Source organism: Mobula hypostoma, chromosome X1, assembly GCF_963921235.1.
Source record: "Mobula hypostoma chromosome X1, sMobHyp1.1, whole genome shotgun sequence".
Lineage (NCBI taxonomy): Eukaryota > Metazoa > Chordata > Chondrichthyes > Myliobatiformes > Myliobatidae > Mobula > Mobula hypostoma.
The window spans coordinates 37707155-37732425 of NC_086128.1; the positions used below are offsets into that span (position 1 = coordinate 37707155).

The following is a 25271-nucleotide window of genomic DNA, read 5'->3' on the forward strand; positions in this document are numbered from 1 at the left end:
GATCTCCCCCATATCTTTTAGCTCCATGCATAGATGAGCACTCTGATCATTGAGAGGACCAATTCTGTCCCTTACTATCCTTTTGCTTTTAACCTATCTGTAGAAGCCCTTGGGATTCTCCTTCACCTCGTCTGCTTGAGAAACCTCTTGCCTTCTTTTAGCCTTTGTGATTTCCTTCTTAAATGTTCCCTTGTAGATTTTATACTCTTCAAGTACTTAATTTGTTCCTTCCTGCCTATACCTGCTATGCACCTCCTTCTTCCTCGTATCCAGGGCTTCAATATCTCTCAAAAACCAAGGTGCCCTAAATTTGTTTTCCTTACCTTTTATTCTGACAGGAACATACAAACATTGTGCTCTCAAAATTTCACTTCTGAAGGCCTCCCACTCACCAAGCACACCTTTGCCAGAAAACAACCTGTACCAATACCATCAAAATTGCCCTTTCTCTGATTTAGAATCTCAACCTGAGGATCACTTGATGCAAAGTGTTCCCTTACACACACTTCTGTCACCTGTCCTGTCTCATTCCCTAACAGGAGATCTAGTATCGCACACACTCTCTAGTTGGAACAGTTGGAACCTCTATGTATTATTTAAGGAAACTTTTCTGAACACATTTGACAAACTCTACAGTATGGAAGTTGCAGACAATAAGTGCAAAGTTAAAATCACCTGCTATCACAACCTTATGTTACTTGCAACAGTCTGTGATCTTTCTACAAATTCGCTCCTCTAAATCCAATGGACTACTGGATGGTCTATAATATAATCCCATTAACATGGTCATCTCTTTCTTATTCCGCATTTCCACCCTTATAGCCTCAGTAGACAAGCTCTTCTGTCTGTCCTGTCTAAGCACTGCTGTGACATTTTCCCTGACTAGTAACGCCATCCCTTCCCCTATAATCGATGCCGGTCTATTATGTCTAAAACAGTGGAACCCCGGAACACTGAGCTGCCAGTCCTGCTCCTCCTGCAATCAAGTCCTACTAATGACTACAGTGTCGTATTCCACGTGCTGGTCCATGCCCTAAGCTCATCTGACTTTTCTACAGTACTCCTTGCATTGAAATATATGCAGCTCAGAACGTCTGTCCCACTGTGCTCAGCTTTCAATTCCTGACTTTGTACATAGGCTTAACAACACCTTTCCCCACAACCACTCCACTGTCTGTTCCGGCGCTCTGGTTCCTACCCCCCTGCAACTCTAGCTTAAACACCGCACTCATCAATAAACACTTGTGTTTCTGATCTTATGAAGTAGGGAATTTTGTTGACAAAGCAATTAGAAATATTTCTGTCCAAACCACTTCCCTCACAAATTCCTGCAATGCAAGATAAAGGCAATTGTATGACAACTGCCACAATCATTTTCATTTGTGGATTCTATAACTCCACCAAATGGAAATATTTACCCTTGAGGTTAATTCTACCAGGGCTCTTTAATTCCAGACTCAGGCATGTCCTGCCTTGACATCTGTCTCACCTCTGGAACTTCAGCACTTTTGTCTATATTTGCAACAAGACTGTGATATCTGAAAGTGAGTAGTTTCAGTAAAACCAAAACTAAGCAACACCTGATTGGAGCAACACACGCAAAATGATGGAGAAACTCAGCATCCATAGATGCTGCCTGACCTGCTGAGCTCCTCCAGCATTTTGTGGGTGTTGCTCCAGATTTCCAGCACCGGCAGAATCTCTTGTGTCAATGAGCAGGTTATTGGTGTTTAGAAACACTGTCAAAATATTCACTTAACACTTTTGTTGATAGTTGTTTTTATGGACAGGGTATACCTGAACAATTTTCCATGTTGTCTGGTAAACACTCCAGACATGATTGTACAGTATTTCCTCAGCTGAGCTGAAGTCATTTCTATTTCGGGAGCATGGCTTTTCAGCACTACAGTCAAGATGTTGTCTGATCCCATGTTATTTGTTAGTCTTCACAGTCATTTCTTACTGTTTTGAGTAAATTGAATTGGCTGGCTTCTACATTGATGGGAATGTTTGGAGGTGGCTGGAATGGCTGGTTTACCCGATACTTCTGAATGTCAATGGTTGTGGCTTGTTCGAGCTTGTCATTGACACCTACATACTGGCCATTTCACTGTTGAGAATAGGATGTTTGTGAAGCCTCCTCCTCCCATGGAATACTTAATTGTCCATCACCAATCATAACTGGATATTGGAGAACTTCAGACCTCCCTTGCTTGTGGAATCACTTCTCTGGGTCCCCTATTTTCTCTCTTTAACATGCACTTGTTCCCATGTTTTAGCCTCACCAAGAAAGCACGTCATTTTCACCATGCCTGCCTGCTGCCATTCCTGGCAATGGGAGTGAGTTTGCAACCATGATATGGTGTAATGGTAGAATAAGGGATTTGATGGACCATGAATTTACAGGTTCTACTGGAGAACAACTCTGTTGCTTCCTGGCACATTGTGCCTCAGAGCTACCAGATTACCTCTGAATCAACTTAATTGTCCCAGTGATAACATCAGAGGAATGAGAGAAAGCGCCCTAATTGTGATGAAGAAATTTTGCCCCAGAAAAGGCCAAGCAATGGTTATTCCTACCAATAGTTTCACGAGCAGATGCATCGGCGACTGGCAGATGATGAGAACAAGCTTAAACTGTCTTTTCCCTCATGTTAATGCTCTCGATATACTGCTGCAGGGACAGTCTGATTGCCTTGTACTACAGGACAACTCAGTTGGAGAACAACAATCCGAAGACAAGAGATGTCAAATATCCAAAATAAAACACTAGAAGTTGTCAATGGGTCAAATAATCATCTGTGGAAAGAGGAATGGAGATAAGTTTCAGGTCTAAGATCTTTCATCAGAACTGGAAAACTACCTCTAAGTACGCCATTGAGCTGATTATATTGCTGGGATTGGAGTCGCAAATATGTCAGAAAGCATAAGGGCATTGAAGAAGGGCTTTGGCATGCTAGCCTTTATCAGTCAGGCATTGAGTAGAGAAGGTGGGATGTGATGTTGCAGCTGTGCAAGAGATGGCATTTGGAATATTGTGCTCAGTTTTGGGCTCCTGCTAAAGGAAAGATGATATTAAGCTGGAGAGAGTGCAAAAAGGACTGACGAGGATGTTGCCAGGACTCAACGGAAGGGTTATAGGGAGAAGTTCAGCAGGCTAGGATTTTATCCATTGGAGTGTAGGAAAATGGAGATGGGGTGGGGAGGTGATCTTATAGAGGAGTATAGAATCAAGAGAAAGCAACGATAGGGTGAATCCAGGGTTGGGGAGTCAAAAACTAGAGGCCATAGGCTTAAAGTGAGAGGAGAGAGATTTAATAGGAACCTAGGGGCAACATTTTCACACAGAGAATGGTTAGTGAATGAAATACGCTATCAGAACAAGTGGTTGAGGCTGGTACATTAACAACATTTAAAAGACCTTGGGCAGGTACACAGATAGGAAAGCTTTACGAGGATATGCTAAACACGGGCAAATAAACTCACTTAGATGGTAATCTTGGTTGGCATGGACCATTTGGGCCAAAGTGCCTGTTTCCATGTTGCATGATGCTATAACTCTATTTCCTTCCCTAAACAGCACTAGTGAACCAAATGAGAATTTACAACAATCCGATAGTTTCATGGTTACTGTTACCAAGGCAAGTTTTGTTAAAAATCCAGATTTAATTAATTACTTGAACTTCAATTCTCCAATTCTGATGAAAGGTCCTTGCCTTGAAACATCAAGTCTATTTCCATTTCCCCAGATGCGGCTTGACTTGCTGAGTGTTTACAGCATTGTCTGTTTTTCCTTTGGCTCAGTCTGTGGTGATGTTCCCTTGCCACTCTAGATGATGGGCATTAAACTCCTCCAGTAAGAGTAAACTCTCTTCCCTGAATGACAGTATTGAACCAAAACAATTTTCACAAAAATCTTTCAGTTACGTTGCCACTGCTGCTTTTTCTTAAAACGTGGATTTAGTTAATTATCTGAATTTCAATTTTTAGCTGCCATTGAGGGATTTCAATGACACAGTGCCATAGTGGTTAGCATAATGCTATTACAGTGCCAGTGACCCAGGTTCAATTTCCACCACTGCCAGGAAGGAGTTTACAGTACACGTTTTCCCCGTGAGCACGTGGGTTTCCTCCGGGTGCTCTGGTTTCCTCCCACATTCCAAAGATGTGCAGGTCAGTAAGTTAATTGGTCACTTGGGAGTAATTGGGCAGTGTGGGCTGATCGGGCTATCACCTGTCCAGCTCTCGGCTCTATCCCTCCCCCTCCTGTCTTCTCCTATCATTTTGCATTTTCGCCTCCCCCTCCAGCTTTCAAATCCCTTACTCACTCTTCCTTCAGTTAGTCCTGACGAAGGGTCTCGGCCTGAAACGTCGACTGCGCCTCTTCCTATAGATGCTGCCTGGCCTGCTGCGTTCACCAGCAACTTTGATGTGTGTTGCTCGGGCCAGAAGGGCTTGTTACCGTGTTGTATACCAAAATAAAATAATTAATATAAGTACAGCATGGTTGTGGAGGCTTTGGAAAGGGTCCAGGAGAGGTTTACCAGGATGTTGCTTGGATTAGAGGGTATGAGCTGTAAGGTAAGGTAAGACATCCGTTAGTCTTGCGAGACCATGGATCTGCACCTGGAAAGTCTTCACTCTCCAGGGTGCAGGCCTGGGCAAGGTTGTATGAAAGACCAGCAGTTGCCCATGCTGCAAGACTCCCCTCTCCACGACACCGATATTGTCCAAGGGAAGGGCATTAGGACCCATACAGCTTGGCACTGGTGTCGTCGCAGAGCACTGTGTGATTAAGTACCTTGCTCAAAGACACAACACGTTGCCTCGCTGGGGCTCGAACTCACGACCTTCAGGTCGCTAGTCCAATGCCTTAAACACTTGGCCACATGTTGTAAGGAGAGCTGTAAGGAGAGGGTGGACAAACCTGGATTGTTTTCTCTGGAGCATCAGATGCTGGGGAGTGACGTGATTGAAGTTTATAAAAGAATGAGAGGCATAGATAGAGTCTACTTCCCAGGATGGAAATGCAAATATTGGAAGACATAGATTTAAGCTGAAATGGGGAAATGTTCAAGGAAATGTGGGAGGCAAGTCTTTTACACAGAGTGTTGCAGGCGCCTGGAACGTGCTGCCAGGGGAGGTGGTGGAAGCAGGTCATTTAATGACGTTCAAGATGCATGTAGACATAGATATCAACAAGTAGGGAATGGAGGGATAGAGACCATGTGCAGACAGATGGGATTAGTTTAATTTGGCATCAGAGTCGACTCAGACCTTGTGAACTAAAGAAACTGTTCTTGTGCTGTAATGTATCAATGTTCATGTAAGTTTCTGTATAAATAGTTCAGTAACTTACGAGAATGATACTGTGAATGAAAGGGTTAACGCATGAGGCGTATTTGATGGCTCTGGGCCTGTACTGAAGTTTAGAAGAATGAGGGGGGGATCTCATTGAAACCTATTGAATATTGAACGGCCTAGATAGGGTGGGCGTGGAGTGGATGTTTCCTATAGTGGGGGGAGTCTAAGATGAGAGGGCACAGTCTCAGAATAGAAGGACAGCCCTTAGAACACAGGTGTGGAGGAATTTCTTTCGCCGGAGGGTGGAGAATTTGTGGAATTCATTGTCTCAGACGACTGTGGAGGCCAAAGCATTGGGTATATTTAAAGTGGAGGTTGACTGGCTCTTGATTAGTAAAAGTGTCAAAGGTTACGAGGAGAAGGCAGGAAAATGGAGTTGAGAGGGATAATAAATCAGCTTTGATGCAATGGCGGAGCCAATTCTATGTACCGAATAGCCTAATTCTGTTCCTATGTCTTATGGTCCTATAATATGATGCTATCATGTTTCGAAGTGCTGAACTAGACGGTATATCAGCTAGCCATGTCAATGATGTTCAGGCATTAAAATATTAAGTCATTACAGACATTGCAGGTTCAAACAATATGGGGTTCCTTTCCCATCTCTGAACCTGATGCTTTCACTGCTGGTGGGTGATACCTCCAGTTTTTTTTATGCTGATTTAGAAAAAACCATAGAAAAACTACAGAACAGAAACAGGCCTTTAGGCCCTGCTTGGCTGTGCCGAACTATTTTCTGCCTAGTCCCACTGACCTGCACACGGACCATATCCCTCCATACACCTCCCATCCATGGATCTGTCCAATATAGAAAAATTTATTGTGATGAATTCATTGCAGTTTAATGGGATGCAACATCATTTCAGGAGCAGCAGAGAACTAACTGGGCCTGGGACCTCTTTTAAGCCAGGCAAATCTAGGGCGACACACTTTCTCCCTAAAGGATATAACCAAATGAAATATGTTTTTACAAAAATCTGGTGGGTTATAGCAACCATTACAAATACCTGCATTTTATTCCAGTTTATTAAGTTCACTGAATTTAAATTTAAATAGGAATTGAATTTACATCACTGAATCATTAGTCAACCATCTGATCCAATAATGTTCCTGTGAGCTGTAATCCATGTATAGTTTACCAGCTCCGCAAATATCAATATAAACATAATTTTAAGCTGAAGAAAATCAGAACAAGTCTGGCTGTTGAAGTACCCATTTATTTTTTATTTCACTGATGCTTAGCTTTCAGTATAATTCCTTGAATGAATCCGTTTAAGCTAAAAGAGGTAAGTAATTGAACAGAATCAGAATCAGGTTTATAATCACCGACATAAGTTTTGAAATTTGTTGTTTCGTGGCAGTAGTAGGGTGCAATACATAAAAATTATTACAGATTACAATGAAAATAATAAATAAATAAATAAATAAATAGTGCAAAAAGAGAGCTTGTGTTCGTGGGTTCATCAACCATTCAGTAATCTGGTGATGGAGGTGAAGAAGCTGTTCCCAAAATACTGAGTGTGTGTCTTCAGCTTGTGTACCTCCTGCCTGATGGTAGCAATGAGAAGAGGGCACGTCCTGGGTGGTGGGGATCCTTAACGATGGATCCTGCCTTTTTGAGGCATCGTCTTTTGAAGATGTCCTCGACGGTGGGGAGGCAAGTGCCCACAACGGAGGTATTTGAGTTTGCAGCCCTCTGCAGCATTTTCCGCTCCTGTGCAGTGGCCCCTCCGTACCAGACGGTGATACAACCAGTCAGAATGCTCTCCACAGTAGATCTGCAGAAATTTCCTAGAATTTTTGATAACATACTGATTTTTTTCAATGACAGTCATTGAAAATTTCAAAAAATGTAGAAGCCAGAGATCTGAAATAAAAACAGAAAGTGCTGGAAATATTCAGCTGATCAATCAGTTCTGATTGTGTCAATGACCTGAAGCATTAGCGCTGTTTTTCTTTCCATAGATACTGCCGGAGCTGCTGAAAACCAGCCTCATGACAATGAGGTGAGTAAGGGGAAAACTCTTCACAAGACAGGGCAGACAAGTGATTCATTTCTTTTTTTAATCATTGGTAATCTTGTTTGATTATTAAATATGTCAACGTGTGTCACAACAAATTAGCTTTAAATATTTCATGATGGTATTGTTGAGCAGTTTAATGTAATGGGCATAGCAATAGGGGATCTCCCTCAATATTGTGTAAACACAATCAAACACTTCTTTCATCATTAAGTCAACATTTGTAAAGTAATAATAACTCAAAAGCAAAAACTGGATGGTGGAGATGAAATAAAAACAGAAAATGTGACAGGTGGCATGTCAGTCACTAACATGCCAGGAGAGCGAAATAGTTAATGTTTCAGTTTGATGACTTTTCATCAGAACTGTGAATGGTCATCAAAATGAAGCATTAATTCTGCTTCTCTCATCACAGGCACTGCCTGATCTGCTGAGTATCTTCATTTTTATTTCTAAGCTAACATTTTATTTGATTATTGGATCGGTGGTTGTGGGAGCCCACTGTAAACAAATATGTTGCTGTGTTTCTTATATTTCTGACCACAGTTCGCTTCACCTCTTTAGATGTAGAGTGCATACAAAAGATATTACATACATGTAAGATTTTCTTTCTCCTTTCTATTGTGAAAACTCACAGTGAAGGACTGCATTGTCTACTTATGCTGAATGCAGAAACATTTAGTGATGAGTTCAGTGGCTTCAGAATCAAAGTGTTTGCTTCCATCTTCATCATAACCTGCCTTGACTGGTAAGTGGGATTGTTCTGGTAAAATTGATATCACCCAAAAGGAAAGTTTCAAAAAAATCTTAGTGGTCTTTGTCAAAAGTAGAATGAATTGATGAAATGCTTATTTCAATATATTTCCTTGCATTTCTGGCTGCCTTTCAAAAGTAAGCATTTTATTCCAGCACATTTCTTGGGCACGTGAATGAATTGGCTTTTCTAAATATTCAGGTTGAAATTGTTAATTTACTTTTGGGTTATTAAATATTAATGCCCAAATTATCTCAAAAAACTCATAGCTAAAAAAGTAATCGTTAAGCCTATTTGAATCTGAATTCATGGAATCATTTTCACATCTTGAGACAAGATTCAAAATTCCACTTTGTCTATTATACCTTTTCTTTCTTATTCGTCTTCATTTACTTTCCTCTTTGATCCTTTCGGGGCAAAAGGACATTTAAACTTTCCTCACATTGGTTTTCAGACATAAGATGCTTGGTGTGAGGGGCAGGAATGATTCAGAGCTGGCGGGCAAGAGTGAAACTGATAGAGGGTATTCAAGGCTGTGGCATGATAGTATTGCTTTGGTCCACAACTTCCCTCCTCCAGTTAACAATTCCATCTCACTCCCCAGCAACTAAGGCTGAACCAATCCACTCACAAACACCATGTCATAGTCGAACCAAGAAGAGCTTTCTTCCACATACCCCTACCTCTAGCTATAACTGCCAAGATTTTCATCCATGCCTTATAATTCCAGAATCTTGTTGGTCATATAAGTTGTGCTACCTTGTTCAATCATTTCCCACTTGCATGTGACTGTACGTTGGGGTCTTCATCTTAAAATTCTTGAGTCTTAGAGTCATAGAATATAACAGCAAAGAAACAGGGCCTTCAGACCATCTGGTCCATTACGAACTATTATTCTGCCTACTCCAATCAATCTGCACCCAGATCATAGCCCTCCATACCCCTCCCATCCATGTACCTATCCAAATTTCTCTTAAAACTTTGAATTCAAACCCGCATCCACGACTTCCACTGGCAGATCACCACTGCACTCTCATCTCACAATGAAGAAGATTCCCCTCATGTTCCCTGAAACATATCACCTTTTATCCTTAGTCCATGACCTCTAGATCTAGTCTCACCCAACCACAGTGGAAAAAGCCTGCTTGCATTTACCCTATCTATACCACTCTTAATTTTGTGTACCTCTATCAAATCTTCCTTCATTCTCCTACACTCCAGGGAATAAAGTCCTAACATATTTAACCTTTCCCTGTAACTCAGGATCTCAAGTCCTGGCAACATCCTTGTAAATTTTCTCTGTACTCTTTCAATTTTATTGATATCATTCCTGTAGGTAGGTAACCAAAATTGCACTCATTATTCCAAATTAGGCCTCACCAGCATCTTATACAACTTCAAGATAACATCCCAACTTCCGTGCAGTGGTTTCTGGTTATTTGAGCCATCAGTTAACTGGAGTAGCTGCTTTTTGGGACAACTCTTAAAGTCAAAAATGAATTGAGAAAATAGCCAGGATTCCCTTCATTTATTTGGGATGCTATGCCGCTAAATTGGGACAGGAGGCTCCTGCCAAGCGGTTTGTAACTAGCGTCAGTCACATTCACTTGTATGGCCAGTAGACACTACACTGTGCTTAGAGTGAACAGGTTTTAAATACTGGCCATTTTGTGTGTTTCTGTTAAAAAATCTGTGCTTTTGGCACTGATAGTTAGCGAGAAATAAGCAGTAAAACAATTTTGCTCACTGCGGTTTCAAGCAGTCAGGTTTGGAGATGCCAGAAGTGGCCAGGAGTGAAAATGAAATGATTTTACTGCTTCAACAAGTTAGAAGCTATGAAGATTTGAAGGTATCGACAATCATCTTGAATTTTGCAATGAGAATAAAGATTTGGAAGATGCAATTGTTGAACATATTATACGAAAGCAGTCCTGTATCTGCACTAGGGGTCTGTTCTGATTTTGCTTACTTAGTCAATCAAAAAAAAAGCACAGCAGTGTACACTGGTTGAATTCCATTGTCGATAAGTATTAGGAACTAATACACAGTTTTATGGTACTGTAGTAGTTTTGATAGTGTTCTAATTTGTTCTGCATTTCATTTAAATACATAATTTGTTAGTCAGTTAAGTGGTAGTTTTTTTTAATACTTTTTCAATTATTTCCATGAAACTTTGGCTAATTTGGGCAGCCACTTAATTGAGCCAAAATGTAGCTGTTCCGATGTGTCCTAGTTAACTGGAATCCACTCTACATTGATTAATGAAGGCCAATATGCCAAAAGTTCTCTTTATGACCCTATCTGAGGGAGGAGAAGATGGCAGCGTGACGCAGCTCACAGCGGCCACTCCGGTGGTTATGTCTGTTATCTGTCAAGTAGGGTGCCGTGCACAATCCTGATTGGATGGAGACGGATGTGAGAGCACGGAAGAACATCTGATGAAACTCCTGAAATGCCTGCTTTGCTGCTGCTGCTACTGAGTGGTCCAGAATCTCCAGAGGGGAAGGCCCCAAGTCCTCGGCTTTGCTTGTTGCTTGGCGGCTGGGACGGGGTCGAAGCGCTCAGCAGAGGATGGTGCTCAGAGAGGCTGTGTCGGAGGGGCTGGTCAGAAGCTCGAAGCTTTTGGACGGACTCAGAGTCCGCTGCGGTCGGGTGCTTCCAATGGTGCTGCATCGGCAAGTTGGCGGCGCTTGGAGGTTCATGACAGGGAGAGTTCCTCCCTTCTGCCGCCTGCGTGAAATGATGAGGCCATCGGGACTTTGAGACTTTTTTTTACCGTGCCTATGGTCTGCTCTTTATCAAATTATGGCATTACTTTGCACTGTTGTAACTATATGTTATAATTATGTGGTTTTGTAAGTTTTAGTCTTGGTTTGTCCTGTGTTTTCTTGTGATATCATTCTGGAGGAACATTGTATCATTTTTTAATGAATGCATTTCTAAATGACAATAAACGAGGACGGAGTGTCCTCATAATCTAATCTAATCTAATCTAACCTACCTGTGACACCACTTTCAAGGAATTATAGATCTATATTCCTAGATCCCCCTGTCCTATTGCACTCTGCCTTGCTTATTGTGTAAATCTTACCCTGGTTTGTCCTCTCAAAAGTGTTAACAAATCTCTCTCGCCACCACCCCTCCCAATCGTTCCTTTTAACTTTCTCCTTCACTTCTCCAGCTCTGGTCTCTGGAGTGTCCTCAAACTTCCACCATTGGTGGCTGTGTCTTCAGCATTGGTGACCTGAGTTCTGGAATTCCCTCAGTAAACCTGCCTGTTGCTTTACCAATCCCTTTTCCTTTTAGACTGTTTAAAACTGTTCTTCCTTGCCCAAGCATCTTCCCTAATCATTCTTTATGAGACTCGGTGTCAAATTTAGTTTGTGACTGCTCCGATGAAGGAGTTTAGATACCATTTCTTATTTGCTCTTAATTAGACAGCAATTATGCATTCAGTGTTTTAATCCACTTTGTAGTACTTTGTTCTTAACATTTTTGTTTCATCTGCAACGTTATTAATTTGCAATTTTACTAAAAGATTGCATAAAGATGAAGCCTAGTTTTATCAGAAAACCCACCAGTTTAATGCCAGCTCCAAAAACAATCATTCCCATCTTTATATTAACTGTGAAATTCCAGTCCTCTCTCTTAATCCTCATTCCAGTAAATTTTAACCTCTCAGCTGGATTTTTCAGAGACAAATGAGTTACTGGGACTCACACTTAAAATGCTTAACAGATGGATTTCAAAAATCCAATGTTTTACTAAAGAAGTAGCTTTCCAAGTTTGGGAAATGATATGGAAAGAGAAATCCAGACAAGTATTCACATAAAAGTTTCTCCAAATGCTGGAAATCCAAAGAAACACACACAAAATGCTGCAGGAACTCATCAGGTCAGGCAGCATCTATGGAAATGAATAGAGTTGATGTTTTGGGCCGAGACCCTTGATCAGAAGTTAGCATTTTGTGTGTGTTAATCCAGACAACTATTTCCATTTAAGCTGATACTGCAAAACAACTAACTCAAAGTATCATAGAATGAATTTAAAACAAATGTCAAAAGACCTCAGTGCACAACCAGTGTATTATGCCTGGAATAACAGAAATCACCATTAAGAGATCCGACAAGAAACAGTTCAGTGCATCAATAAAGAGAATGATTGGACCATTTTATGTGGATGAGATTCCTTCAATGATTGGAATCAACAACAATTTCATACTTAGACGCTAAAGCTACTTAATTACATCAGGGCTGCGGATAGAGTCTTCTTTGAAGAAGTCCTTTGGGCCTGAGAACACCTTACTTCAAGTCTGGGTTTGTGAGTTCTGAGATGGTGAATGCTGATATGTGGTAGAGGCTAAGAGTTGGCCACTAGGTGTGTGGGCTTCTGTGTGCTCCTGACGTATGGCCTTAAGGTTCTCAATATCTTCATGAATGTCTCTTCTCCACTTCAAGTGGTTATGGTCAGAGGGTCCCGAGAATCTGTGGAGATGTTGCACTTGCTTGAAGAAGCTTCAAACACATCCATGAATCTTTTTTTTCTCTGTTTTCCCAAGGTAGATCTTGGAGTAGAGTGTCTATTTCAGGAGTTTTGCATGAAGCTTATGAACCACATGTCCTGCCCAGTATAGACAACTGAAAGTAAGTTGGCCCCAGTGCAAGGGATGTTGGACTGAGAGTGGATGCTGACATTGGTTCACATCTCCTTCCCCTGAGTCTGAGAGAATGCATGTTATGACAAGGTAAGGTGGCATAAGAGACCTTCATTATTGAACTTACTTTGAGAACAATGCTGTCCCTTCAGGGGGAGGGTGTTCAAACTGGCACGTAAAAAAATTAAAATATAATTTTATTTTCAAATGTTTATGTTTTACAAATGAGCACCTGGGGAAATTGGCAATGAATGACCTTATTCTGCAGAACTGCTTCCATGGCATTTTGTTGTTTAGCTGAGAGCAGCTAAGGAATGAAGGCTATGGACTGAGACTCCATCCAATGCCAATGGCAGGTCCCTTTAAAAAAACAATTGGAATTCACCAAGGTCATTAATGAGTCTTAACCATGGAGTACGAGCAAGACAAGTTTGTGCTTTTTCTGTGAACAGAATTTATCTGAGAATTGTTGCAGTCCTGATGAAGGGTCTCGGGCTGAAACGAATTCCTCCAGCACTTCGTGCGTGTGTGTGTGTGTGTGTTGCTCTTTTTGCAGTTTTACTTGTTGTCTGCACTTGTTCCACACTTCGCTTCTGCACAGCTTTATCTTAGTATTAATTACCATGTGCACCTAGTCCCAAGGTAGTTGGCTAAGTCCCGGTGGTTTACCTAGCACATGTGCAGCATTTCCATTCTCTCAGCCTACCCCTCTGTCACAGCTGCTGTTTACGTGGCCACCCGTGTCCTTGTGTAGGCAGCACAGAGTAGGAGTTTGCTCACTGCCTGACAGGCTGAAGTGATAAGGAAGCATTGTGTGTGTGTGCAGCTAGATATGCAGTTCATCAATTAAAATTTCATCATCTCGGAAGACTTTAAAGTCATTGAAAATAAAATATATTCCAGGACACTGTCTGGTTCCAGGTTTGCAATTAGCACAGGCTGCAGGGTTTGCAATTCTTCAGCCTCAGAACTGAAATACACTGATAGAAGTAGAACTACAATCTAAACATTTTGTAGAAATGTTTGGTTTGAAGGAATATTTGCTTTAGGACCAATTGATTTCTCAAGCATTTTACAGTGCATGCTTAATAGATTAGACATGGGAAATGCTTTGCTTGCTGCTGGGTGTTTTGTTTGAAACAGTGCTGTGTTCTTATCTTCAAACCCTTCCCTTACAGAATAATGTGAACTCTTGGAATGATCTGAAGGCAGATTAAAGTCTTCAGCTACCGTGAACTTCCCTTCTGTGACCTTCATTACACCCAATAAGTTTGTATGGATATAAAATGGTGGCGCAGCTAGTAGAACCACTCCTCCAAAACACCAGAGACAAGGGTTCAGTCATGTGTTCCTGTGACCTTGAGGGCTTCCTCCATGTGCTCTGATTTCATCCTAAATCCCGATGTCATGTGGGTTGGTAAGTTAATATGACGACTGTAAATTGCCCCTGTGGAGACAGAGGGTCAGTTACTGTTTCAGGTCGAGACCCTGCATCAAGACTGAGCGTGTAGAGGGAAGGTAACCTGTATAAAGAGGTGAGGGGTAGGGATGAGGCAGGGGCTGGCAGTGACTGGGGGAACCAGATGAGGCAGGGGCTGATGGGCAGATTGAGCCAGTGCCTGCAGTCTTTTGTGTCTCCATTATACTTCTCCCATTGGACTCTACACACTTCCAATCATTTGCAAGTTAGTTTATGTAGGTTTTTTTAGACAATACCGTGCCTTCCCAAAGTAGGGTTCTCAGCGCACGAAAATGACTTTTATTACATCAACAAGACTCTTGGTAAAACTTTAAGCAGGACCTGACTGGAAAAATCTCTGTGCGTCTCTCAATTTCTCAGTACAGTATTGTGCATGTCACAGAGGAAGGGATTAGCAAGGGTCCCCTTCTCTGAGTGTGCTGCAGTCAGCTGGAAACAGGTGCTGAGGCAGTGGAGTGAGGATAGGATTACAAAGACCTGTAACGCTCAGTGCCGATAGCTATCCAACTGCCGCAAGTGTTGTGCGGTAGCACAGCCAAGGCGCAATTGGCTGAATGCTCATTTGAACATCCTTTAGATATTCCATTAGCTGATGCTGTAGATACCTTTTGGGAAAATATTCTTTTATTGTTTGGCCATGTTTCTGTCTGGTTTAGATAAGGTGCTGAGACCATTGATATCCCAAATACCTTCAGGAAAGGACAGAGAGAAAAGGGGAAGGCATAAAAGAATATTCTTAAGCCAAAAGGTGTATCTATTTGCATGTCAAACATCTTAGATACTGCTTAAATAATAATACTGTTACTTCCACAGATTGGTGGTTATCAGGCATTATTTAGTTATAAGGTGATCTCGAAAAAGAGAAACAATGGAAGCATTTCCAATCAGCTGAAAATTACTCCACTCTGTTTAACTTCAGGTCGTGCACAGCCTGTGTTAAACACCAGGCGGCTAAGCTCCTGAAGCAAAGCATCGCCCACTTTGACCCGCTGCAGAGAAAGCCCACGGTGAGCACATGTCCTCGTGGCTCAGTGGTGAGGGTGAGCTGGCATCTCAGCCCAGCTTCTCCCGCACAGCAGATATTGGTTTCGTTACCAACCGCCATCGCTGCTGTAACGCAAGGCCCCGACTGACAGTTGCTTGCTCGCTTGTGACACCATACCAGCCCCTCTTACCGTGGAATTTCGAGAGAAGGGACGGTTTTATCAGCCTCGAATGAAGGACTGTTAATTGTGTAACATAGCTGCCAGATATAGAGCAAACATATTTGACTTCCAAGGTGCAAATCTAAATTAATTCATCAGAAAGTTAATTAAATTCAGAGCTGTGCACAGTTGGGACCAGTGACCCATCTGCATCTGCTACTCGCTCGATCATTGTTTCCCTTTCGCAATGTAGTGTTGGATGACATCATCCCTGTACCTCCCCTTTGCAGGGACATGTATCCATTAAGTTGAGTTAAAACAGCCCCTTGCTTCCAACAGCTGACACTGGCTACCTGCCTCCAGATACTTGAACCCTAGAGAGGGATAACATAGAGGAAAACATTGTCTAGGCATTAGAGCACAGCTAAACATGTAATGATGAGAGGGAGGTGTACTTATTGGATTGAAAATTTTAAAATTAATATCACTGTTACACTTCCCAGAGATAAATTGCTTTGAAATTCAATACTATATTACCTTAAAGGTATCAATCAAATATCCATCTTAGTTAAAGATACAGATCTAGAGACTATAGAGTGGTGTAATATCATTCACTATAAAGGACCTGATAGCTTATTACAGGAGCATGGGGATGGAATTTCCTTGCATAAACACTGCTGCTATATTTTCAGCACAGAAACAGCATTCAATTTGAAAAGCTGCATAAGAAGTACCATTGAGAATCCTAGACAGGGTGGATGTGGAGAGAATGTTTCCTATAGTCTAAGGAAGTCTGGGACAAGAGGACACAGCCTCAAAATAGGTCGGCCCTGTAGAACAGAGATGAGGAGGAATTTCTTTAGATAGATGAGGGTGAATCTGTGGAATTCATTGCCAAATGTGCCTGTGGAGGCCAAGGCATTGGGCATATTTAAAGTGGAGGTTGATAGATACTTGATTAGTAAGGGTGTCAAAGGAGAAGGCAGGAGAATGGGGTTGAGAGGGTTAATAAATCAGTCATGATGGAATGGCAGAGCAGACTGGATGGGCTGAATGGCCTAATCTGTTCCTACGTCTTATGGCCTTCTCTTACTTTTGCATATGGAAGAAGTTTTAAAAGCAGTAGCTCTTAAGGTGGCTGATGTTTGGCATGGACTCGATGGGGCGAGGGGCCTGTTTCTGTGGTGAATAGCTGCTGCTTCAAGGCGTGGGTCAGAATCGGAAACCCAGTAAATGAGTGATAGGACACAGGTGGGAGTCAGTGTTCATAGAAACATAGAAACATAGAAAACCTACAGCACAATACAGGCCCTTCAGCCCACAAAACTGTGCCGAACATGTCCTTACCTTAGAAATTACCTAGAGTTACCCATAGCCCTCTATTTTTCTAAGCCCCATGTACCTATCCAGGAGTCTCTTAAACGACCCTGTCATATCCGCCTCCACCACCGTCACCAGCAGCCCATTCCACGCACTCACCACTCTCTGCATAAAAAACTTACCCCTGATATCTCCTTGAGCCCCATTGCCACGTCTGATGGAAGACCAGGAAATGTGGCAGCAGTGGACAGCCAGGGATAATTTTGGAGTAGTCAGCCCTCTACACATCCCCTCCACACACCTAAATCCTCCTTGCAGGTTCAGACAAGGGTAGTCCCTATAACCCTCTTCAAACAGGATTCTATCTTCCAGCACAGACCTGCTGATATAGTTGAAGTCCATATAGTTTCTTCAGTCAAGGACACAAGTATCTGTAAATCCTTCTCTGCTAGCCCTGACCATCATACAAATGTTTGTAAGTTCATTACCATTAATACCCGATAAAATGCATGATTTGTTAAAAAGACGGCTCTCCACTTGGCCTTGGATCACCTGTACAATAGCAACACCTAAGTCAGGCTGCTTTTTATTGATTACAGCTCGGCGTCCAACACAATCAAACCACCAGTTCTAATCAACAAGCTCCAAAACCTGGGCCTCTATACCTCCCTCTGCAACTGGATCCTTAACTTCCACACTGGGAGACGACAGTCAGTGGGGATGGGAAATAACATCTGCTCCTCACTGACAATCAACACTGGCGTACCTCAAGGATGCGTGCTTAGCGCATCTTCAGTGAGATTCCCATGCACATCTTCCCCTCCTCCCCACTTTCTGCTTTCCGCAGGCATTGCTCTGTAGGCAACTCCCTTGTCCATTTGTCCCTCCCCACTGATCTCCCTCCTGGCACTTATCCTTGCAAGACAAGACAAGACAAAGGAGCAGAAGCTGGCCATTTGGCCCATCGAGTCTGCTCCACCATTTTATCATGAGCTGATCCATTTTCCCATTTAGTCCCACTCCCCCGCCTTCTCACCATAACCTTTGATGCCCTGGCTACTCAGATACCGATCAATCTCTGCCTTAAATACACCCAATGACTTGGCCTCCACTGCCGCCCGTGGCAACAGATTCCATAGATTCACCACCCTCTGGCTAAAACATTTCTTTGCATCTCTGTTCTGAATGGCGCCCTTCAATCCTTAAGACATGCCCTCTCGTACTAGACTCCCCCATCATGGGAAACAACTTTTCCACATCCACTCTGTCCATGCCTTTCAACATTCTAAATGTTTCTATGAGGTCTCCCCTCATTCTTCTAAACTCCAAGGGATACAGTCTAAGAGTGGACAAACGTTCCTCTTATATTAACCCTCTCATTCCTGGAATCATTCTAGTGAATCTTCTCTGTACCCTCTCCAACGTCAGTACATCCTTTCTTAAATAAGGAGACCAAAACTGCCCACAGTACTCCAAGTGAGGTCTCACCAGTGCCTTATAGAGCCTCAACATTACATCCCTGCTCCTATACTCTATTCCTCTAGAAATGAATGCCAACATTGCATTCGCCTTCTTCACTACTGACTCAACCTGGAGGTTAACCTTAAGGGTATCCTGCATGAGGACTCCCAAGTCCCGTTGCATCTCAGAACTTTGAATTCTCTCCCCATTTAAGTAATAGTCTGCCAGTTTATTTCTTCTGCCAAAGTGCATAACCATACACTTTCCAACATTGCATTTCATTTGCCACTTCTTTGCCCATTCTTCCAATCTATCCAAGTCTCTCTGCAGACTCTCTGTTTCCTCAGCACTACCGGCCCCTCCACCTATCTTTGTATCATCAGCGAACTTAGCCACAAAGCCATCTATTCCATAATCCAAATCGTTAATGTACAACATAAAAAGAAGCGGCCCCAACACGGACCCCTGTGGAACCCCAGTGGTAACCGGCAGCCAACCAGAATGGGATCCCTTTATTCCCACTTTATTCCTGCCAATCAGCCAATGCCCTATCCACGTATGTAACTTTCCTGTAATTCCATGGGCTCTTATCTTGTTAAATAGCCTCATGTGTGGCACCTTGCCAAAGGCCTTCTGAAAATCCAAATATACAACATCCACTGCTTCTCCCTTGTCTAGCCTACTTGTAATTTCCTCAAAAAATTGTAATAGGTTTGTCAGGCAGGATTTTCCTTTAAGGAAACCATGCTGAGTTCTGCCTATCTTGTCATATGCCTCCAGGTACTCCGTAACCTCATCCTTGATAATCGACTCCAACAACTTCCCAACCACCGATGTCAAGCTAACAGGTCTATAGTTTCCTTTTTGCTTCCTTGCCCCCTTCTTAAATAGCAGAGTGACATTTGCAATCTTCCAGTCCTCCGGAACCACGTCAGAATCTATCGACTTTTGAAAGATCATCGCTAATGCCTCCGCAATCTCCACAGCTACTTCCTTCAGAACACAAGGGTGCATTCCATCTGGTCCGGGAGATTTATCTACCTTTAGACTATTCAGCTTCCTGAGTACTTTCTCTGTTGTAATTGTGACTGCGCACACTTCTCTTGTGCAAGCAAAACAAATGCTACACCTGCCCCTACACCTCCTCCCTCACTACCATTCAGGGCCCCAAACAGTCCTTCTAGGTGAGGTGACACTTCACCTGTGAGTCTGTTGGGGTTGTCATCAGCGCTCTCGGTGTGGCCTCCATTTATTGGTGAGACCCGATGTAGATTGGGAGACCACTTCGCCAAGTCCCACCAGAAGAAGTGGGATCTCCCAGTGGCCACCCATTTTAATTCCACTTCCCATTCCCATTCCGATATGTCCATCCAAAGCCCCCTCTACTGTCGGGATGAGGCCACACTCAGGTTGGAGGAACAACACCTTACATTCTGTCTGGGTAGCCTCCATCCTGATGGCATGGATATTGATTTCTCGACCTTCTGGTAATGCCCCCCATGCCCTCTCCTTCACCATTCCCCATTCCCATTTCCCTCTCTCATCCTATCTCCTTGCCTGCCCATCACCTTCCTCTGGTGCTCCTCTCCCTTTCTTTCTTCCATGGCCTTCTGTCCTCTCCTATCGGACTCCCCTTCTCCAGCCCTGTATCTCTTTCATCAATCAACTTCCCAGCTCTTTGCTTCACCTCTCCCCCTGAGGTTTCACCGATCACCTTGTGTTTCTTTGTCCCCTCTCCCACCTATTAAATCTACTCCTCATCATTTTTTTCTCCAGTCCTGCTGAAGGGTCTCGGCCTGAAATATCAACTGTACTCTTTTCCATAGATGCTGCCTGGCCTGCTGAGTTCCTCCAGCACTTTGTGTGTGTCACTGCCCTACTCTTTCTACACCCATGACTGTGTGACTAGGCACAGCTCAAATGGCATCTATAGCTTTGACGATGATGCAGCTATTGTTGGCAGAATTTCAGATGGTGACGAGGAGGTGTACAGGAGTGAGATAGATCAGCTGGATGAGTGGTGTCACAGCAACAATCTTGCACTCAACATCAGCAAGACCAAGGAACTGACCGTGGACTTCAGGAAGGGAAGTCAGGGGAACACACACCAGTCCTCATCAAGGGATCAGAAGTGGAAAGGGTGAGCAGTTCCAAGTTCCTGGGTATCAACATCACTGAGGATCTATCCTGGGCCCAACATATCGATGCAATTACAAAGAAGGCATGACAGCGACAACTATATTTCATTGGAAGTTTGAGGAGACTTGGTAAGTCATCAAAGACTCTCGTAAATTTCTACAAATGTACCATGGAGAGCATTCAAGTTGACTGCATCACCATCTGGTATGGAGAGTCCACTGCACAGGATGGGAAAAAGCTGCAGAAAGTTGTAAACTCAGTCAGCTCCATCTTGGGCACTAACCTCCCCAGCATCGAGGACATCTTCAGAAAGCGATGCCTCAAAAAGATAGCATCCATCATTAAGGACCTCCATCACCCAGGACATGCCCTCTGCTCATTGCTACCATCAAGGAGGAGGTACAGGAGCCTGAAGGCACAAACTCAGCGATTCAGGAACAGCTTCTTCCCCCTGCCATCTGATTTCTGGTTGGACAATGAGCCCATAAACACCACCTTACTTTTGTTTTTGCTCACTTTTCGCACTACTTGTTTAATTAAAAAATTATATATACTTCTTATTGTAATTTAAAGTTTGTATTATTATGTACTGCAATGTGCTGGTGCCACAAAACAATAAATTTCACAACATATGCCAACACGAGGAAATCTGCAGATGCTGGAATTTCAAGAAACACACATAAAAATACTGAAGATACCATTGGATCCTGATGTTTTTGCAATCCAAGGTTACTTCAGAAGTCAAGATTAAGGCATACCGACGCAGGCTGGGAGACCGTTTCGCTGAACACCTACGCTCTGTCCGCCAGAGAAAGCAGAATCTCCCAGTGGCCACACATTTTAATTCCACGTCTCATTCCCATTCTGATATGTCTATCCACGGCCTCCTCTACTGTAAAGATGAAGCCACACTCAGGTTGGAGGAACAATGCGTTATATTCCATCTGGGTAGCCTCCAACCTGATGGCATGAACATTGACTTCTCTAACTTCCGCTAATGCCCCACCTCACCCTCGTACTCCATCCGTTATTTATTTATTATTATTATATATATTTTTTTCACTCTCTTTTTCTCCCTCTGTCTCCCTCACTATATCCCTTGCCCATCCTCTGGGTTCCCCCCCCCTTGTCTTTCTCCCTGGGCCTCCTGTCCCATGATCCTCTCATATTCCCTTTGCCAATCACCTGTCCAGCTCTTGGCTCCATCCCTCCCACTCCCGTCTTCTCCTATCATTTTGGATCTCCCCCTCCCCCTCCCCCTCCCACTTTCAAATCTCTTACTAGCTCTTCCTTCAGTTAGTCCTGACCAAGGGTCTTGGCCCGAAACGTCGACTGTACCTCTTCCTAGTGATGCTGCCTGGCCTGCTGCGTTCACCAGCAATTTTTATGCGTGTTGCTCACAACATATGCCAGTGGTATTAAACCTGATTCTGAACATAAGAAGTTACTATACTTGAACATACCCACCAAAGTGAAACTTTCTTAAAGGAACATTCAGTTTATTATGCTATTGTTCCTCATTGAATACTCTGTTAAAGCCACAGATAAAATAGATATGCACAAACAATCTAATTAAATATACCAAAATCAAAATGAAAATGCAGATGCTGGAAATCTAAAATAAAAACTAAACGCATTAGAAATGCACAGCAGGGCGGGCTTCTTCTGTGGGAAGAGAAACAATTAACATTTCAGACTGAAGACCCTTCATTAGGAAGGTTTTAATTGGTTGGCAGAGTACTACTAATTGTTAGGGCTATATTAGTGATCACAACCACTTTCCTGCAGTCCTACCCGTCTGTCATTTACAACAAATGCAGACTGAACTTGCCTTAAAAGTAGTCAAGTTTCAGAGTGGCTACAGTCACTAGCTGGTGCTGGTGTCAGCTGCAGTGTTCATAGGGATATTACACATTTGTACATATATTATCCTCAGGAGGATCTTCTGCTCTTGTCTGCATCGCAATGAACCCATTGCCAGAAGCAATGTTAGGTAACAAGCAAATGGTAGCTCAGCCAGGATATTGTCCATTGACGGAAAGTAGGATGAGGAATGACTAATGGTTGCTTTATTGAAGTAGCGATGGATGCAGTATTCATGGAATCACATCCCAACAGGAATTTCAAACATGAGAATATCTGCAGATGCTGGATATCCAAAGCAGCACACAAGAAGGGTCTCGGCCTGAAATGTCAACTGCTTACTCTTTTCCACAGATGCTGACCGGCTAGCTGAGTTCCTCCAGCATTTTGTGTGTCCAGCAGGAATTTCCATGTTTTCAAAAGAGGATAAGGGAACACACTGTTGAACAAGAACATGGAGAAAAGCTCACAGAGATGGCTAAGCAACTCTCCAGTCATATTCACCATGGTGATATCCTTACATTTCTTATGGACTATAGGAATCAGAATCAGAATCAAGTTAATTATCATGAAATGTGTTGTTTCGCGACAGCAATTCCATGCAATACATTGAGATAAGTATAAGTTACAATAAGTATATAAAAATAAATCAATAGTGCAAAAATAGAGCAATAAATGAGGTAGTGTTCATAGCAACATAGAAACATAGAAAATAGGTGCAGGAGTAGACCATTCGGCCCTTCGAGCCTGCACCGCCATTCAGTACGATCATGGCTGATCATCCAACTCACAACCCTGTACCTGCCTTCTCTCCATACCCCCCCGATCCCTTTAGCCACAAGGGCCATATCTAACTCCCTCTTAAATATAGCCAATGAACTGGCCTCAACTGTTTCCTGTGGCAGAGAATTTCACAGATTCACCACTCTCTGTGTGAAGAAGTTTTTCCTAATCTCGGTCCTAAAAGGCTTCCCCTCTATCCTCAAACTGTGGCCCCTCGTTCTGGACTTCCCCAACATCGGGAACAATCTTCCTGCATCTAGCCTGTCCAATCCCTTTAGGATTTTATACGTTTTAGTAAGATCCCCCCTCAATCTTCTAAATTCCAGAGAGTATAAGCCTAGCTGATCCAGTCTTTCATCACACGAAAGTCCTGCCATCCCAGGAATCAATCTGGTGAACCTTCTTTGTACTCCCTCTATGGCAAGAATGTCTTTCCTCAGATAAGGGGACCAAAACTGCACACAATACTCTAGGTGTGGTCTCACCAAGGCCTTGTACAACTGCAGTAGTACCTCCCTGCTCCTGTACTCGAATCCTCTTGCTATGAATGCCAGCATACCATTCGCCTTTTTCACCGCCTGCTGTACCTGCATGCCCACTTTCAATGACTGGTGTACAATGACACCCAGGTCTCGTTGCACCTCCCTTTTTCCTGATCGGCCACCATTCAGATAATAGTCTGTTTTCCTGTTCTTGCCACCGAAGTGGATAACCTCACATTTATCCACATTAAATTGCATCTGCCATGAATTTGCCCACTCACCTAACCTATCCAAGTCACTCTGCATCCTCTTAGCATCCTCCTCACAGCTAACACTGCCGCCCAACTTTGTGTCATCTGCAAACTTGGTGATGCTGCATTTAATTCCCTCGTCTAAGTCATTAATATATATTGTAAACAACTGGGGTCCCAGCACTGAGCCTTGCGGTACCCCACCCGTCACTGCCTGGCATTCTGAAAAGGTCCCGTTTATTCCCACTCTTTGCTTCCTGTCTGCCAACCAATTCTCTATCCACATCAATACCTTACCCTCAATACCGTGCGCTTTAAGTTTGCACACTAATCTCCTGTGTGGGATCTTGTCAAAAGCCTTTTGAAAATCCAAATATACCACATCCACTGGTTCTCCCCTATCCACTCTACTAGTTACATCCTCAAAAAATTCTATGAGATTCGTCAGACATGATTTTCCTTTCACAAATCCATGCTGACTTTGTCCAATGATTTCACCGCTTTCCAAATGTGCTGTTATCACATCTTTGATAACTGACTCCAGCAGTTTCCCCACCACCGATGTCAGGCTTATCGGTCTATAATTCCCCGGTTTCTCTCTCCCTCCTTTTTTAAAAAGCGGGGTTACATTAGCCACCCTCCAATCCTCAGGAACTAATCCAGAATCTAAAGAGTTTTGAAAAATTATCACTAATGCATCCACTATTTCTTGTGCTACTTCCTTAAGCACTCTGGAATGCAGACCATCTGGCCCTGGGGATTTATCCGCCTTTAATCCCTTCAATTTACCTAACACCACTTCCCTACTAACATGTATTTCCCTCAGTTCCTCCATCTCACTAGACCCTCGGTCCCCTACTATTTCCGGAAGATTATTTATGTCCCCCTTAGTGAAGACAGAACCAAAGTAGTTATTCAATTGGTCTGCCATGTCCTTGTTCCCCATAATCAATTCACCTGTTTCTGACTGTAAGGGAGCTACATTTGTCTTTACCAGTCTTTTCCTTTTTACATATCTATAACAGCTTTTACAGTCTGCTTTTATGTTCCCTGCCAGTTTTCTCTCATAATCTTTTTTCCCCTTCCTAACTAAGCCCTTTGTCCTCCTCTGCTGAACTCTGAATTTCTCCCAGTCCTCAGGTGAGCTACTTTCTCTGGCTAATTTGTATGCTTCTTCTTTGAAATTGATACTATCCCTAATTTCTCTTGTCAGCCACGGGTGCACTACCTTCCTTGATTTATTCTTTTGCCAAACTGGGATGAACAATTGTTGTAGTTCATCCATGCAACCTTTAAATGCTTGCCATTGCATATCCACCGTCAACCCTTTAAGTGTCATTTGCCAGTCTATCTTAGCTAATTCACGTGTCATACCTTCAAAGTTACCCTTCTTTAAGTTCAGAACCTTTGTTTCTGAATTAATTATGTCACTCTCCATGTTAATGAAGAATTCCACCATATTATGGTCACTCTTACCCAGAAATAGACCATTCAGAAATCTGATGGCAGAGGGGAAGAAGCTGTTCCTAAAACATTGAGTGTGTGTCCTTGACC

General features: G+C 42.9%; 1 long non-coding RNA gene across 3 annotated transcripts in view; it reads left to right on the plus strand.

Annotated features, from left to right (window-relative positions):
* LOC134340418 (uncharacterized) overlaps window positions 1–25271 on the plus strand; it is a 51517-nt gene that overhangs the window by 19524 nt on the left and 6722 nt on the right. The window contains exons 2-5 of one of the 3 annotated variants that reach the window (XR_010016549.1): window positions 7330–7370; window positions 8023–8133; window positions 12698–12883; window positions 13972–14210. This is a non-coding gene — a long non-coding RNA (uncharacterized LOC134340418). The remainder of the gene's footprint in view (window positions 1–7329; window positions 7371–8022; window positions 8134–12697; window positions 12884–13971; window positions 14211–25271) is intronic. The other 2 variants (XR_010016550.1, XR_010016551.1) reach the window with 2 other exon arrangements.